Here is a 19,572-nt window from a genome sequence, read left to right as displayed (position 1 = left end):
TCCCTGTTGGCCCTGACCCTTTAGTGGTCTGTGGGTGAGCAGTTGAGGAACAGGCCTCCTCTTGGGGTGGCACTTGGGACACAGAGGATTAGGGCCCAGCTCTACATTTGTGAGCTAGGTGTGCAGAAGGGGCTGGGATTGTGCTGGTGGCCAAGGTGGTGATCCTTCTCTGAACAAGTGCCTTCCACAAGTGGACAAGATCTAACAGCACAAGGTGCACAGGCTGAGCCAACATGATGAGGGCAGCCCAGGCTGAAGAAGCCTCAAGTAGCTGCTCTCCTGCACTTCCCCCACATCCGTGGACATGCCATGGGTCCTCTCTGTGACTCATTCATGTCAGTGCTGGATGCAGGGAGGAGGTACATGCAGAGGAAGGAAGAAGGGAAGGATGGAGGTGCTGCTGGCACCTTGCCAGCCAAGGTCAGTGGACAGAGTGACTGCAGGCCTCTCAGGATGCTTAGCACAGACTGTTGTGGACTGATGCTTCCAGCACCCCAGCTGTTTCTCTCCTCCAGTCCCCAGCCTGGCCCACTGGGTACAGGTTGAATTGAGTAGATGATTTGATAGTCTTGAATTGGTATTTGGCTGAGGCTGGGAGGTTGAAGTATGTATGACCTCCCAGGAGGCAGGAGGGAACCTCAGCTTCAGCCAGCCAGTGGCTCCCTACCTCTGGGGGCACCCAGTGCATCCTGTAGAGACCTCTCAGTTTAAGGCTCTGCTGTTCCCAACTTGAAATTTTTCATTGCTTTTTGACCAGGGGTCCTATATTTTCATTGTGCATTAGGCTGTGCAAGTTATATAACCAGTCCTCCCCACACTACTTACCCAGTGGGGACAAGCTTTGAGCATTCTAGGGCATCCTCAGGGCCCTGAGGCAGAGGGTGGTTCCTGGAACCTAAAGAAGTGCTGTGAGAGAAAGCCTTTATACAACTTTGGAGGTGGTGGGGGACTAAAGAGAACCAGCCTGACTTCTGCCCATCCCTGCCAACACCAACTCAGAGAATCCCCACTCAGTGGAAAACAGCCAAGTCCACTAAAGTGGCAAAGACCCAGGAAAGAAGCAGGTGCATGGCTGGTGGGGCAAAAAGCAGGCACATAGCAGTTCCTCCTGAATTAGAGGAGACAACATTTTGATTGAATCTTAAGAGAAAGTAAAACAAAGGAATGGCCAGCAGAAAGCCTAGTGAGATAGAGGCACTGAGATGTCCTGTGGGTAGCAGGGCAAGGTCCTGGGTGAGGTAGAGGAGGGTTCTCAGGAATTTGGACTGGACCTGTGAACAGGGCCAGACTTTCCCTCTTCCCTCTGATTTTGTCCTTCTGCACAGTATACATTCTCCTGGGATAGTCTCCATTTGCACCCCAAGTCTTACCAGATAGCTGGAATTTATTGAGCTGAGAGGTCTGACTTTCTCCAGAAAGAGGTTTATCTTCTCTTCCCCACTAGTGGTACAGGGCAGGTGAAGCTCTTATACACTCATGATTTCTTCACATTGATTTTGCCACCTAGTGGTCACTTGTCACACTTTGCCATCTCACCAGACTGATATGCTGAAAAACATGGTGAGCCCACTGAGGATCATAATAATGACATCCTATCTATGTTCTTTGGTAGTGTTCTTTGGTAGTTCAGATGACCTTCATACAGGAATCCTTTTGACCTACACAGAATCACCAAAATTGAACAATATGCTCCCAGAAGCACCACACACACACACACCAACCAGAAAGGGGGCAGAGACAGAAAATCAACTCTGAAGGCCTTTTCCTCTCCTGCCTCAGTGCCTTCTAAACCTTGGGCCACTGGGAGGAGGGTACCTCAGTCATGAATGTGCTGTTCCCAGGACCACATGGACAAAACACTGCTGAGACTGTGGTTTGGAGGAAATTGGGCAAAAAGTACTCATAGATTATGCGGTTTGGAGACCTAGCTTGGACTTCTTCAAATGGTCAGTAATGATAACATAAATGATGAGAAAGAAGAGCTGGAGGGGGGAATTGTTATTTATTTTTTGTTTGTTTTTGGCCTTTTTGTTCCTTAGGGCCATACCCATGGCAAATGGAAGTTCCCAGGCTTGGGATTGAATCAGAGCTGTATCCCATGGCCTATACCACAAGCACACAGGATTTAAGCTGCACATGTGACTTTTGCTGCAGCTTGAAGCATTGCTGGATCCTTTAACCCACTGAAAGAGGCCAGAGATTGAAACCTCATCCTCATTGATATGTTAGGTTTTTAACAATGGGAACTCCAGAATTGTTATTTCTTGAGACCCCTCCCACTTGGGAGACAACCACACCAGGCCCTTAGGTATCTTCCTAGAATGCATTTTTGCAAGTGAATTAAATCTATCTCAGCACAGCAATGTTCAGGTGGGGATGAATATGTACTGGAGGCCTACTCTGTACCAGGCACTTTTCTAAGCATTTGAAATGTATTTTCTCATTTAGTCCTCACCATAGTATAGCCAGAGGGATACTATTGCTATCCCCATTTTGCAGGTGGAGAAACTGAGGCACTGTCCATGGACATGCATCTAGTAAGTAGAGAAATTGAAATTTGAACCACAGAAATCCAGTTCCAGGGCATGCACTGTTAATCACAACCCAGGCTACCTCTAAGCTGAGAGACAAAAAGAAAATGCATACACCCTGTCCTGGAGTCTGCTGGGAAAGATGGATATGTGATTGACTCTCTGTAGTGCACTTATTTATTCATTTCACAGACTTTTCCTGAATTCTGTCTCACACCACTTGTGGGTGGGAGCTTAGGCATAAATTACCCCCAGTCTGATGGGGAAGAGAAGCTGAACCAGGTTGGACCTGTGCATGGGTGATTCATGATGGAGCAGGAGGCATTGGGACAAGAATCAGGATCAAGGTACTGCTAGCCAGGTAGTGCTTGAACTCTGGTCTAACTGGGTCTCAGCAATATCTCTCTGCCCAGTAAATACTGAATCATCAGCAAACTACTGCTAGAACCCTAATTATATCTTAGAATCTCCATTGATTCTCTCCCATAAGCTTTAGGCTTCCTACATAGGAATGGAAGGGGAACACTAACGATGAGGCAGGACCTTGCTTCTTAGAGCAAAACAGTTTGGCTGATAACTCCCATGAAAAATCAAAGGCATTGGAAGCAGAAGCTGTGTTCTCTGAAGAGCAGGCAAAGGAAGACACAGTGGGTTAAGGATCAAGTGCTGCCAGAAGGTGTGGCATAACTCACAGATATGGCTCAGGTCCAGTGTTACGTAAGCTGTGGTATATGTTGGAAGCTTCAGCTGTAACTCAGCCCGTGGTCCAGGAACTTCCATATGCTGCAGGTGCAGCCATGTAAAAATAGAAAAATATTTCTCACCCAAAGCATTTTTAATCAACTGATGATTTTCCTAGTGGGATTTACTTTTCTTGTGTTAGAAATGGCTACAACATCCTTAGGGCCTAACAGACCAAGTTCTATATAGAACATAAAATTATAAACACATATGAGTCCCATAGAAATATAAATATTCTAAAGCTACTTTTCCCATCTCTCCAAAACCCAAATTCCTTTTAAATGCAAAGTGAGTATGTCTTCCATCTGAGAGAGTTTATTATGTGAACAAGTCAGGCCAGGACAAGAGTCCCAGATACCCAGGATGTGGCAAGCACTGTCAAGGGGCACAGCATTTGATTTTTATTTTACATCTTTAGTATTTTCTTTTCTGGAAACATTTTTTATTTATTTATTTTGTGTTCAGTAAATTAACACAATCATAACTCTGGTTGCACACACATTGGGTTGAAGAAAATTCTGATGAAATTTAAGTATTTTTTTAGCCTGCCAAAGAACCAACTGATAATAATCAGTAGTTTATAACCCTCATTGCTGACTTGGGCAAAAATATTTTTTTTTCATTTTATAGCTGCACCTGCAGCATATGGAAGTTCCTAGGTTAGGGGTCAAATTGGAGCTACAGCTTTAGGCCTATGCCACAGCCATGGAAATGCTGGATCCAAGCTACATCTGCAATCTACACCATAATGCAGGATCTTTATCCCAATGAGTGAGGGCAGGGATCCAAGCTGAATCCTCTATGACACTATGCCATGTTCTTAACCCACCAAACCACAATGAAAACTTCAAAAACAACTTTTTTCCTGATGACTTTTTTTTTTTTTTTGGCCTTTTTAGGGCTGCACCCTCAGCATATGGAGATTCCCAGGCTAGGGGTTGAATTGGAGCTGTAGCTGCTAGCCTACTCCACAGCCACAGAAACACAGTATCCAAGCCACATCTGCAGCCTACACCACAGATCAAGGCAATACTGGATCCTTAACCCACTGAGTGTGGCCAGGGATTGAACTTTCCTCCTAATGGATGCTAGTCAGATTCATTAAATACTGAGCCATGACAGGAACTCCCCTGACAACTTTTTATGTGAGAATGACTTTGACTTATTTATTTGCCAGTATTTTTTTTAGTGATGTTTATCCTTAGTGACACAATCAACAAGAGGGTTTGAAATTCAAGCTCGGCAGTAGTTGGAAATATTACAAGACTGCTGTCTAATAATGTTGTTCTTGGTTGACTCTGTAGCATCACCATTTCTACTCTTTTTCCCATTCCCTTTTTCTCTTTTCCCTTTTTATTTTACCTTTTCTCCCTTTCTTTTTCCTTCTGTTCACCACTCCTTTCTTTCTGTTTTCATATCCCCTTTTCTGTTCTGTCACTTTATAATACCTAATATTGGCGAGCATTTTGTACCCACTTTTGTGGGAATAAAAGTGAAGAGTTCATAAGACTAGTAAGGCACATCCTTCCATAAAGTCCTTATTTGAATAACAAGCTGAGTTTAAAGGTTCCTGTTCCCCAGCAAACTCCTTAATCAAAATTGGAAGACTAAATGTTTTATGTATTGGAATAGTGCTTTAGCAAATGAACTAATAAAACGAATAATGAAACAAAATGCCACAAAAATATGTAAACTAAAATAATAAATCTTTAAGTTAAATATTAATTTTATAGCAGCTAATTACCAGAAAACCAAACAACCCCATCAAAAAATGGGCCAAAAATCTAAACAGATAATTCTCCAAAGAAGACATACAGATGGTCAAAAAAACGTGAAAAGATGTTTAACATCACTAATCATTAGAGAAATGCAAATCAATTCCACTATGATGTACCACCTTACACCAGCCAGAATGGCCATCATCAAAAATTCTATAAGAAATAAGTGCTGGGGAAGGTGTGGAGAAAAATATACCCTATTACATTGTTGCTGGGAATGTAAATTGGTGCAACCTCTGTGGAAAACAGTATGGAGATTCCTCAGAAAACTAAAAACAGAACTACCATTTGAGCCAGGAATCCCACTCCTGGGCATATATCCAGAGAAAACCATAACTCAAAAATATACATGTACTTCAGTGTTCTTTGTAGTGCTATATATAATTGCCAAGACATGGTAGAAACCTAAAATTCCATCATCAGAGGAGTCAATAAAGGAGAAGTGTTACCTTTACACAATGGAGTATTACAGAGCCATTAAAAGGAAAGAAATAACAGCATTTGCAGCAACATGTATGGATGTAGAAATTATCTTGTAAGTGAAATCAGTCAGACAGTGAGACAGCAACATCATATGCTATCACTTACATGTGGAATATAAAAAAAAAAGACACAATTAACTTCTTCTAAGAACAGATATGGACTCACAGATTGGAAAATCTTATGTTTATCAAATGAGACAGGTTTGGGGTTCGGCAGATGTGCTAGGGTTTGGGGAAGGAAATGCTATAAAACTGGTTGTGATGATCATTGTATCAGTATAAATGTAATAAAATTCACTGAGTAATTGAATAGAAAATAATAGATGGAATCAAAGAAATGGAAATAATGAACAATGTGACTCCCTTTGTCCTCTTAGGGCCTCACACAGAAATCAAAGGAAGAGAAAGTCCTTTTTATGATGTTCTAGCTGTTATATTTTTTGACCATGTTGGTAAACCTGCTTATTGTAGTGACTGTAAGTTACAGTGAGACCCTGAACTCACCAATGTACTTTTTCTTGCTAATTTATAATTTATGGATATCATTTATTCCTCATCTATTTCTGCCTAACTGATTTCAAGCTTGTTCTTTGGGTAAAAGTCCATATTGTCCCAATTCTGTATGACCCAGATCTTTACAGAGCAGTTTTTGGTGGATCAGATATTTTCTCTCTGTTGGTGATGGCCTATGACCATTATGTGGCCATCTGTAAGCCCTTGCATTAGTTGGTTATCATGAGTCAATGTGTGTGTGTTGTGCTGCTGGTAGTGCCCTCAGTTGGAGGTTTTCTACACTCAGTAATTCAACTGAGCACTATTTATGGGCTTCTATTCTTTGGCCCAATGTCATTGAGCACTATATATGTGACATGTACCCCTTATTGAAACTTGTCTGCACTGACACCTCTGTCATTGGCCTCTTAGTGGCAGTCAGTGGAGGGCTGACCTGCAGTATTGTGTTTCTGCTTTTAGCATCTCCTATGAAGTAATCTTGCAGTCGGTACAGAACCTGAGTCAGGAAGGGAGGCAGGAACCCCTCCAGACCTGTGGTACCCACATCACTGTGGTTGTCTGCTTCTTTAATCCCTGTATTTTCATGTATGGAAAATGTGCTAAGACCTTCTCCACTGACAAGTGAGTAAGTATATTTTATACAGTCATAAACCTGATGCTGAACCCATTAATCTACACTCTGAAAAATTCAGAGATGATGAATGCTATGAGAAAGCTCTGGAGGAAAAAATACATCTCATATCAAATAAGTGCATCATCCACCATGAAGGGGGTAATTTGACATCACGGGCCACTTCCTTGGAATGCAAAATTGTTCTTGGTTCTAATGCTGATTATCCTTCTGTCAAATAATTTATGATAATTATGATTAAATAATATAACTACATAATTAAAGAATACAACTCTACAACTCTATTATTATTAGCAATTTCTCTCCATGGTAGATTGTAAAGTCTATAATATCTGTTTTATCACATCACCTAGAATGGTAATGCCTATAATGAAGGATCAATAAGATTTAGCAAATTTGAGGACATATTTTATATTGATAAACTAGTTTTTAAGCAATTTATGCACATTATATTTTACATATTTTCAAATACTATATTATTTTTGTTATTCATACCATATGTTATGCTTGCAACATGCTATATAAACAATTTAATGCTATATAAGGCTATCTTCTTTATAAAATTTTAGTTGCAAGGGGGCAGAGAAAGTTGGTGGAAGAGTAAGAGTTCACACAAATCCCTTTCCAAAAACAAATAAAAAAAAATCTACATGTAAAATTACTTGCACAGAATATCAACTGAATGTGGGCATAAGAATTGAAACTTCCAAAGAGGACAAGAAATTAAATTCTGGAACAAGACAAGGATGGCCACTCTCACCACTGTTATTCAACATACCACTGGAAGTACTAGCCATAGCATTCTGACAAAAAAAAAAGACAAGAAAAGAAAAAGAAAAAGAAAGGCATACAAATAGGAAGAGAAGAGGTAAAAGTGTCACCGTATTCAGAAGACATGATACTATATATGGAAAACCCTAAGGACTCAACCCAAAAACTACCTGAACTGATCAACATATTCAGCAAAGTAGCAGGATATAACATTAACATTCAGAAATCAGTCATATTTCTGTATACTTACAATGAAATATTAGAAAACAAATACAAAAATACAATACCCTTTAAAATTGCACCCCAAAAAGCAAATACCTAGGTACTCACCTTACTAAGTAGTTGAAAAACTTATATACTGAGAACTATAAAACATTTCATCAAGGAAATTAAAGAAGATGTAAAGAAATGGAAAGATATTCCGTGTTCATGGATTGGAAAAATTAATACTGTAAAGATGTACATACTATCCAAAGCAATCTACAGATTCAATGCATTCCTTATAAAATTACACAAGACAGTTTTCACAGAACAAGAACAAACAATCCAAAAATATATATGGAACCACAAAAGACCCAGAATTGCCAAAACAATTCTGAGGAGCAAGATCAAAGCAGGAGGCACAACTCTCCAAGACTTCAGGCACTATTACAAAGCCACAGTCATCAAGACAGGATGGTACTGGTACCAAAAGAGACAGACAGACAAATGGAACAGAATAGAAAACCCAGAAATAAACCCAGACACCTATGGTCAATTCATCTTTGACAAAGGAGGCAAAGTACATAAAAAGGAAAAAAAGAGTCATTTCAGCAAGTATTGCTGGGAAACCTGGACAGCAGCATGCAAATCAATGAAACTAGAACACACCTTCACATCATACACAAAAATAAACTCAAAGTGGCTGAAAGACTTAAACATAAGACAAGACACCATCAAACGCCTGGAAGAGAACATAGGCAAAACATTCTCTGACATCAAGCTTTCAAATTTTTTCTCAGGTCAGTCTCCCAAAACAATAGAAATAAGAGCAAAACTAAACCAAGAGGACCTAATCAAACTGACAAGAATTTGCACAGCAAAGGAAATCAAAAAGAAAACAAAAAGACAATTTACAGATTGGGAGAAAATAGTTTCAAATGAGGCAACTGACAAGGGCTTAATCTCTGAAATATACAATGAACTTATACAACTCAACAGCAAGAAAGTCAACAACCCAATCGAAAAATGGGCAAAAGCCCTGAATAGACATTTCTCCAAGGAAGATATACAGATGGCCAACAAGAACTTGAAGCAATGCTCAACATCCTTGATTATGATAGAAATGCAAATCAAAACTACCATGACATACCACCTCATACCAGTCAGAATAGTCATCATTAATAAGTTCACAAATAACAAAAGCTGGAGGGGGTATGGAGAAAAGGGAACCCTCCTGCACTGTTGGTGGGAATGTAAATTGGTACAACCACTATGGAAAATAGTATGTAGGTACCTTAGAAATCTATACTTAGAACTGCCATATGACCCAGCAATCCCACTCTTGGGCATGTATCCAGAAAAACATTTCTTGAAAAAGACACATGCACCTGCATCTTCATTGCAGCATTATTCACAAGAGCCAAGACATAGAAGAAACCCAAATGTCCATTGACAGACAATTGCATTACGACGATGTGGCATATATACACAATGGAATACTACGCATCCATAAAAGTAACAAAATAATGCCATTTGCAGCAACATGGATGGAACTAGAGATTCTCATACTGAGTGAAGTAAGTCAGAAAGAGAAAGACAAACACTATATGATATCACTTATATCTGGAATCTAATATATGGCACAAATGAACCTTTGCACAGAGAAGAAAATCATGGACTTGGAGAATAGAGTTGTGATTGCCCAGGGGGAGTTGGAAGGAGTGGGATGGAACAGGAGTTTTGGGATAATAGATGCAGACTATTGCATTTGCAATGGATTAGCCATGAGATCCTGTTGTGTAGCACTGGGAACTATATCAAAGTCTCATTTTGGTTTTAGACATTTCAGGGCATACTCTTTTATTCATAGTTTGATCTACTGACATAGGTTATGCAAATTAAATTTTATGGGTCTTAATTAATACATGTTTTTTTTGTTTTGTAAATGGTTAACCTTTTTTATGGAATTATCTTCCCTTCTCTTGTTCTTCGTTTTTCCTTTAAATATGTTAAAGAATGGCTTCCTCTTGGAAGCCCTCTCAGTTTCCAATTTGATAGATATATTTCTGCACTGTGACCTTAGCATTTTATGAATATCCTTACAGCCACAGTTTTCTTTCCAGTCTGGAATAATCTAACCCCTTTTCATGTATTATATCACTGAGGACAGGGTGATTCAAATTATTAATCACAATGGCTTTGATAGTTTGTACACATATACTTCATTCACATTAAAAATGAAACTTATAACACTTTTAAAATTTACACCCACTCTTCTGTATAAACTACATCTAATTCATGAACTCAGTTACTATACAGATTAGATGGAATCCAGGAAATTTGTCCTCCTGAGTCTCACATAGAATTCAAAATAGAAAAAAAATATTTTAATTATATTCTTCATCTTCTACATTTTGACCGTGTTGGGCAACCTGCTCATTGTTGTGACTGTAACTGTCAATAAGACACTGAACTCACTGATGTAATTTTTTCTTGCTAGTTTATCATTTATGGATGTAGCATATTCTTCTTCTATTACTCCCATATTTATTTCAGAATTGTTCTTTGGGGAAAATACCATATCCTTCCAATCCTGAATGACCCAGCTCTTTACTGAGCACCTTTTCTTTGGGTCAGAGATCATCCTTCTCTTGGTGATAGCCTATGACTACTATGTGACCATATGTAATCCCTTGCATTATTTGGTTATGAGGCAAAGGGTGTGTGTTTTGCTACTGGTGGTGTCATTGGTTGGAGATTTTCTGTTCTCAATATTTCAACTGAGAACTACTTATTGGCTTCCCTTCTATGGCCTCAATTCCCTTTATCACTATATGCGTGACATGTTTCTCCTATAGAAACTCATATGCACTGACACCTATGTCAATGGTGGCCAATGGAGGGCTTATCTGTTCTATTTCATTTCTGCTCTTATGCATCTCCTATGGAGTCATCTTGCATTCTCTGCAGAACCTGAGTCAAGAGGGAAAGAGGAAATCCTTCCAGACCTGTGATTCGCACATCACTATGGTTGTCTGCATCTTTGTTCCATGTATTTTCATGTATGCAAAACTTGCTAAGACCATTGAGAAACCATTGACTGTGTTTTGTACTGTCATACCCCCCATGCTGAATCCTGTAATCTACAGTCAAAGACATTCTGAATTGACTAATGCTATGAAGGAACTCTGGAGAAAAAAAATGTCATATAATATAATGTGCAAATAATTGCTTTATCCTGCATGAAGAAAGTAATTTTACATTTTTCCCAATCTTCTTGGGATTTAAAGATCTTCATAAATATGATGGAAACCTTCCTTTTATCTAATGTATTTATAATTATTATATTTAAAGTATGAAGCACATGTTTGTGGTATTTTAAGTTTCCCTCATAGAAGGAAAGCTCTTCTATAAGCACTGTAATATTTAGTTTAACACCATACTTAGGAAAGTTGTATGCATTCACATTAGGGAATCAATAAATAGTATGCAATGTCTTAGTCAATAAATTTTTACAAACTAATTTTTATTTAATTTATGTATTTATTTTATTTTTAATTTTTAAATAATTGTATGTATATAAGGTATATGATTTTACATACATATATACTGTGAAATGATTACCACAATCCAGCTAACTTATACATCCCTCAACTCATGTGAATACTTAGGCATTTTATTCTTTTTTGCTTCTATTGTAAATGGAATTTTGCAATTTTACAAAATTAAAATGAAATTGCTTGTAAATTGATCATAGTTGATGTATATAAATGAAAATTATTTCTGTTGATTTTGTATCATGTAGTTTTGTTGAATTTGGTAATTAGTTTTAAAAATTTTTGTGCATTTTTTTTTCATTTTCTATATGTAAGGTCATGCCCAGTATTTTGCCTTTTAAATCTGGTTTCTTGTTCCCTAGTATCATGCATTTAAAATTTATACATGTTACTATATTTACCAGTAGTTTATTTCACTAAGTAGTATTCTAAACTCTACCCCCTGTATCATCATTTATAGTTTTCTCTATTAAGAGATATTCTGATCATTTCTAGCTATTTGAGATTATGAATAAAACTGCTATAAATATTCACATATAAGTTTTCATAAGACCAAGGAAACAAATAATATGAAATGATTATTTTCGACACTGGATGTCAGAAGAAATTTCCAGTGATCACTGAGTGATGGGAAGCAAATTGGGCTCTAGGATTTTTCCAGTTTGTTACCTTTAAAATGTTTTTATGTTTTTGTACAGAGAGAGATACCTCAGAAGATCCTTGTAGACTTCCTGAGTTGAGGAGATGATATTGAGCATCTGAGGAGACCAATGCACAAATGCTGCTAGAATTCTGATGGTAGAATATTGCATATGATATACTAGGAGGACAGAAAGAGAGATTCAGGAAGATTGAGGGAGGGAATGTTGGAGATTGGGAGAGAACCCCCATCAATTCATGGATTTGAGGAAATTACCAGACTTGGGGGGAAGATTTACCTAGATGAATTAGAGAGAAGGATCCTTGGTCCTCACACTGGACAAGGAATAGTGCCTATTCTCACTATTTGTAGAACAACTTTGTATCAGTAGTGGGACATAATTAGCCCCTGACCAAACACTGTTCCAGACCTGCCTCATAAACCATAAGAAAGAAAAATTTTAAAAATCAAACCATTATGTGTAGAATTTTTTGTTTATGTTGCTGAGAGATTGATATGGTTATTTTTGTTTGGATGCACTTATATCAGTATAAGAGTTATGCTGGGTGCATAAAGTGAGTTGGGAAGTATAATAATAATTCCTCCCATCTCTAATATTATTTAGGTAGGATTGGTACCATTTCTTGTTTAATTTTTATAGAATTCACTAGTAAAACTATATGGGCATGGAATCCTGTTTGGGGAAGGGAAGGATTGCAAATAATTGTGTTGGCTAGTAGATTATTATAGTTTTACATTATTTTATTATAGTGTTTATTTAGAAGGTTGTGTTTTTCATAGAAGTGGCATTTTATTTGTTTGCAAGTATATCATCATAAATTCATTTATCATATCCTTTATTATCTTTTTAAGATCTGTATGATCTGCAGTGATGACATTCTCTTGATTTTTGATTCTGATAATTTATTTTTTCTGTTTTTTTCTAAATCCATTTTGTTAGTAGCTTATCAGTTGTATTAAACTTTCATTGAACCAATTCGTGGATTCATATGTTTTATATATCTATATATATACACACTTTTTAGGGACACACCTGTGGCATATGGATGTTCCTGGGCTAGGGGACAAATTGGAGCTGTAGCTGCCACAGCTATAGCAATGCCAGGTCTGAGCCACATCTGTGACCTATACTATAGCTCACAGAAATGCTGGATCCTTAACCCACTGAGTGAAGTCAGATATCGAACCTGTGTCCTCATGTATAGTAGTTGGGTTCATTACTGCTCAGCCACAACAGGAACTCCTCAATCAATATTTATTTCAATTATTTCTTTCTTCTATATACTCTTTCTATGCTGTAAAGTTTTCTATCCTTATTTTACTTTTATTTTTCTAGCTTTTTGACAAAGAAGCTTAGGTCATTTCTTATAATATTTCTTGTTTTCTAATACTTGAAGTTAAAGATGTAAATGTCTCTCTAAACACTTCTTTAGCAGCATTTAGTTAACGTATATGATATGCAGCACATATTACATGTAGTTTATATACATAATTCATATATATCTTTAATATATATTTTGCATACATATACCATTATATTTCTATTGAAAATTTATTTTTCAAAATGTTCGTGGATAAATTAGACGTGTTGCATAATTTGTAAATAGTTGGAAAATATGTTTTTGTTATCAATTTCTAGTTGAATTATATTTTTATCTATCATATATACCTATACATCTCTCTAACTCTATAGATAGATATATATAGTCTGTGTGATTTAAGTCATTTGAAATGTATTGCAACATCTTTTGTGGCCTAGTATATACATATATATTTTTTTGGTGAATCCTCAATGAGAAGCGCATTGAGATAAATACAATAGTCCCACAAATATTCCTCTATCTCCACTCTCACATAAATGCAAATTCTACCAACTTGCCTGTTTGAAATTCTGTGACAAATTATGTGACAAAATTTATCTGCATTAGAAACAAATTTTAAATTATTTGTTCTGAAATAACATTCATCATCTTCTTGAAATCAAATCAGATGTCATCTGCAAAGGCAAATCATAAACAGTTTTGCCTATTTTGAAGGAAATTATTTAAACAAGAAAAATTTTACATATTTCATTTCTGCCCAGACTGAGCTTTTCCATTTTGGTGATTTGGCCTCAAGTTATTCTTTTATTATTTAATCCCAGAGGACAGCATTCTGTAAGTCCTATTCTACAAGGTAATTATCATGGCAGCATCTCTGGAGATAGAGTCTACCGTTCAAATTATGACTAAGGTCCCTAATAATTTAATCAGATAAGAAACACCCTTGGAGATGCTCCAATTGAATAGACTCAATAATATGTGCTGCAGTTAAACATATATAACGTGTTTGCAGACCTTTGCCCTAACTTCAAAGAGTATTTGCCTGTACCAGTAATGTCTCAACTACCTTTTCCACAAATTAAAATGATTGACTCAAAACAATAAAGTATGTATACAAAATCATTCTTCATCCTCCAAGAAACCCAAAGCTCAACAATACAGAATGAAAACCAAATAGTACAACAGATTGAGTATCAAAATGCAGCAAAGGCTATTTCACTATTTCAATTTTATTGGTAAAACAAAAATAGCAATTTTTATGTAAACAATTCTTTCAAAATTTTCCCACCAATCAAAATGTTGATTGAACATTTATTTGTTAATAGGACAAATTCTGCCAGCAATGAATATTCTTAATCTCTATTCACAATCAAGATTCAAATTTCTTCTGGTAAAAGGGCATTCATATTCACTTTGAAAATTCTCACAAATTTGAAAAGTCATATTTTTCTTAAAGAATAACATAAATCAGATTTCCTACAATCATGGAAACAGTTCAAGGTCCAGTGATGGTACATGTATCTGGCCCTTCTGTGATTTCAAGATGGCATCCATGCATGAGACAAGGGAGGAGCCATCACCACCCAGAATGTGGCTTGAGTAACTGTCTCCTTATGTAAATAACCAGTAATCTTATACATAAGATTCTGAACTAGGCTTTACATTTTGCAGGAGTTCATTGGTGGTGTGAAATCTAGTCTTTTAAATGTTCCTCTATTTGACTCTCATGATCAGCCAAATTAGTTTGTGACTGCTAAGATATGTGGATATCAACTCTGGCGATGTAATACTCTTTTTGAATTCTTTCATATTTAAAGACCCAGAATAAATTTACCTTCTCTAACATGAGGTATACTTAGGAAATAATTTCAAACATAACCATTTGGGTATTTTTTTAACTTGGAACTATCGATTTATTCAGATTTAATTTCATTTCTCTTAGCAACATCCTTTAATAATAAAAAATAAGTATTGTGATTTTAGAAATTAAATTTATATCTAATATATTACCATTAGGTATTACTGTGAATGAAATTATTTTCTTTTTTAATGATTTATATTCTTTCCATTATAGCTAGTTTACAGTGACCTGTCAATTTCCTACTGTACAGCAAGGTGACCCAGTCACACATACATATATACATTATTTTTTCTCACATTATCATGTTCCATCATAAGTGACTAGACATAGTTCCCAGTGCTACACAGCAGGATCGCATTGCTAATCCATTCCAAAGGCAATGGTCTGCATCTGTTAACCCCAAACTCCAAATACATCCCATTCCCTCCCCCTCCCCCTTGGAAACCACAAGCATATTCTACAAGTCCATGATTTTCTTTTCTGTGGAAAGTTTCATTTGTTCCATATACTAGATTCCAGATATAAGTAATATCATATGGTATTTGTCTTTTTTCTGACTTACTTCACTCAGGCTGAGACTCTCAGGTTCCATCCTTGTTGCTGCAAATGGTATTATTTTTTCTCTTTTATGGCTGAGTAGTATTCCATTGTGTATCTATACATTGTCTTCCTAATTCAATCATCTCTCAGTGGACATTTGGGTTGATTCCATATATTGGCTAGTGGGAATAGTGCTGAAGTGAACATTCATGTTCATGTGTCTTTTTTAAGGAATGTTTTGTCCATAAATATGCCCAAGAGTTGGATTGCTGGATCATATGGTAGTTATGCATATACTTTTCCAAGGTACTTCCATACTGTTCTCCATAGTGGTTGTACGAAATTGCATTCACAACAAAAGTGCAAGAGGGTTCCCTTTTCTCCACACCCTCTCCAGCATTTGGTATTTGGGGACTTATTAATGATGGCCATCCAGAATGGTGTGAGGTGGTACCTCACAGTAGTTTTGATTTGCATTTCTCTAATAATCTGTGAAGATGAGCATTTTTTTCATGTGTTGTTGACCATTTATATGTCTTCTTTGATATTTTTTTGCTATTGAACTGTATAATTTATATATATCAGAGATTAAGCCCTTGTCAGTTGCATCATTTGAAACTATCATCTCCCATTCTGTAACTTGTCTTTTTATGGTTTCCTTTGCTGTGCAAAAGCTTATCAGTTTGATTAGGTCCCTTTGCTTTATTTTTGCTTTCATTTCTGTTGCATTGGGAGACTGACCTGAGAAAACATTTGTAAGGTTTATGTCAGAGAATGTTTTGCCTATGTTCTCTAATAGGAGTTTGATGGTGTCTTGTCATACATTTAAGTCTTTAAGCCATTTTGTGTTTATTCCTGTGCATGGTGTGAGGGTGTGTTCCAGTTTCATTGATTTACATACATTTGGGGATATTTTAAATGGCAGATATTTCTAAATCTTTGATACATTCAATTGATATGTTCTCTAAGCATTACTTGTTGATTGTTTAAAATCTAGAAGGTTATTTGACATCTATAGCACTTGAGTGACTTTCTAATTCTGTAGTAAGCAGGATGTTACTTCCATTCTTATTTTTATTTTGTTCACACCTGACTTTCAGCATTCTATTGTGTTTCTTGGACATTTAGATATTTTGTCCTTTTTTTGCCTTTTCTTCTTTTGTCCTTTCAGGGACACACCTGTGGCATATGCAAGTCCTCAGGTTAGGGGTCTAATTGGAGCTTTTGCTGCCGGCCTATGCCAGCGCCACAGCAACCCCAGGTCCAAGGTGCATCTGTGACCTACACCACAGCTCATGGCAATGCTGGATCCTTAACCCAATGAGCAAGGCCAAGGATCAAACCCACAACCTCATGGTTCCTAGTTGGATTTATTTCTACTGTGCCATGATGGGAACTCTTGTTTTCTCCTTTAATTTTTTAATACACACACATTTAAACTGATGCTAGGGGGCAAATCAGAGCTACATCTGACAGCTTACACCACAGCCAGAGCAACATGTGGTCTGAGCCACGTCTGTGACCTACACCACAGTTCACAGAAATGCTGGATCTGTAACCTACTGAGTGGGCCATGTATCAAACCCAGATCCTCATGGATACTAGTTAGGTTCATTACCACTGAGCCACAACAGGAATACCATATATTTTGATTTATATATTTAATTTGTTAATTGCTTAGAGCTCTTCATCTGCTTTAGATATTAACTCTATTTATAACTTCTAAAATGTAAATCTTTTCCCCAAACTACTTTTGTCTCTTGACAATGTGGTATCTTTTCCTAAATCCTTGAAAAGTTTTGAAATTTCCAATATTGATATTGCAATATCAATGATTGTTTAAGAAGACTCTTCTATACATCATCTCCTTTATTAACTGGGAACGTAAATATGAAGTAAATCTTGCTTTAATCTTTTTATTAAAGATTTAGTTAATTTTTATATTTGTGAAAAATATTAGCAATTAGTACAATTTAATTAGCTTCCAGGTGGAAATACATTTGTGGAAGCTCATTTATTTAATAATGTGTCCTTTTCCCATGTTTGCTTCTAATTAGTTGCCTTTCCATTAAAGTTTAAGATTTTTGATGGTGGGGTCATTTTGATCAGCTTTGTATTATAATATTCGAAAGTACTGGAACATGATAAACCACAATGCCTATTACTTGAATGAATAAACAAATTAAACTAAGATTTCAGGAAGTCACTAGTAAATATTATATTTCTAGGTAATTTTGTCCTGAGCTCTGAAATAAAACATAGAGAAGAATCTATGGAACAAAGGACCAATGTACCTGAGTTTGTCCTCTTGGGGCTCATCCAGAGCATCCAGGGTCAGAAAATATTATTTGTCCTGTTCTTGCTCATCTACACTGTGACAATGGTGGGCAAAGGTCTCAATATCATGACTGTGCTGATCATCCCAACTCTGAATGCTCCTATGTACTTCTTTCTTGGCTACTTATCTTTTATGGATACTGTATATTTTATGACAGTCACACCAAATATGATTACAGACTTAATTTATGAGAATAAAACCATTTTACTCCTAGTTTGCAAGACCAAGCTTTTTATAGGGCACTTATTTGGTGATGCTAAAATAATATTTCTTGTAGTCATGACCTATGACCTCTATGTGCCCTTCTGCAAACCCTTGCATTATTTGACAATCGTGAATCAATGGGTGTGTTTTGCTGCTGCTATTGGCCTGGGCTGGTAAGTTTCTGCATGCTGTAGTATAGCCTCAGTTTATTAACAACCTTCCCTTCTGTGGCCCCAATGTCATTGACCACTTCATCTGTGACATGACCACTTATTAAAATATGTCTGCACTGAAAACTACATTATTGGCCTCACTATTGTTGCCAATGATGGGGCAATTTGTATGGTCATATTTATGCTCTTACTCATATCCCATGGGGTCATTATTCACTCACTGAAAATCTTGGTGAAAAAGGAAGACACAAATCCTTATGCACCTGTGGCTCCCACATTACTGTTATGGTCCTGTACTTTGTGTCCTGTATTTTTATGTATGTGAGACCTCCTTCTACCTTAACCATTGATAATTCCTTGAATGTGTTTTACACTATTATCACTCCTATGTTGAACCCGTTTATCTATACTCTGATAAATGGAGAGATGAAAAATGCCATGAAGAAGCTCTGGACTAGAAAAAGAAAATTAAACTGTATGGGTATATTTCACCTATTTTCAATGAGGAATTGCAATTTCCAGGAAGGCTATGTGTCATAATTTAACTGCAGGAAATGTCTGCTCAGATTTAACAGCTTGGATACCATGAAAACATTTATTGTGTGAATAATTCCAATGTTCACAATATATTTTAAGTTGTTCATAATTTCCTAGTTCACAGTATGTATTTTATTTGAAACATTTTTAAGTTTCTCACATTTTTGTGAAAATATGTATAATTTTGTGTGTAAGTGTTTGTTAGGGTGTTGATTTTTGCTTTATATATGTCAAGTTATAGTTAGTACTATAAATTTTTAGTGGAAGATTTCCTGTATATTACTCTCCTAAATAATGTGATAGTTCCAGAATAAATAAGTTTATTACAGATATTGTCAAAATAAAATAATAAATAAGACATAAATACTTTTTTATTCCTCCCTATACTGACAGCCCATATTAATATTTGAAACATATATCTTATTTTTGTACCTGCAAGTAATTTATATTATTTTTTATATTTCTTAATAGTTAACAATGAAGAAGAATGATTTTTCAGAGTTGTAAGTTTTTTTCATAAAGAAGGTAAGTATATAAAAAGTATCTGAATGAACAAGATGTATGTTCATGAAAATACGCAAACCTTTCTTATTTTTCCAAATGGGAAATCATATTTTCTCCTTAATTGGAACTGTTTTTCTGCCTTTATATTTTCATAAATATGACCCATTAATCTTCCCAGATAGTTTAAAATATCTAATAATTCCTCTGCTATTTTTCAATACCCCATC

General features: G+C 36.4%; 3 pseudogenes; all 3 read left to right on the top strand.

Annotated features, from left to right (window-relative positions):
* Window positions 1-333: 333 nt before the first annotated feature.
* LOC110258430 lies at window positions 334-6,826 on the top strand (annotated as a pseudogene).
* Window positions 6,827-9,972: 3,146 nt separating this feature from the next.
* LOC110258429 lies at window positions 9,973-10,876 on the top strand (annotated as a pseudogene).
* Window positions 10,877-17,861: 6,985 nt separating this feature from the next.
* Window positions 17,862-18,844, top strand: LOC110258428 (annotated as a pseudogene).
* The last annotated feature ends 728 nt before the right edge of the window (window positions 18,845-19,572 follow it).

The sequence above is a fragment of the Sus scrofa genome, unplaced genomic scaffold (genome assembly GCF_000003025.6).
Source record: "Sus scrofa isolate TJ Tabasco breed Duroc unplaced genomic scaffold, Sscrofa11.1 Contig2026, whole genome shotgun sequence".
In the NCBI taxonomy this organism is placed as follows: Eukaryota; Metazoa; Chordata; class Mammalia; order Artiodactyla; family Suidae; genus Sus; species Sus scrofa.
This window is presented reverse-complemented; position numbering and strand designations above follow the sequence as displayed.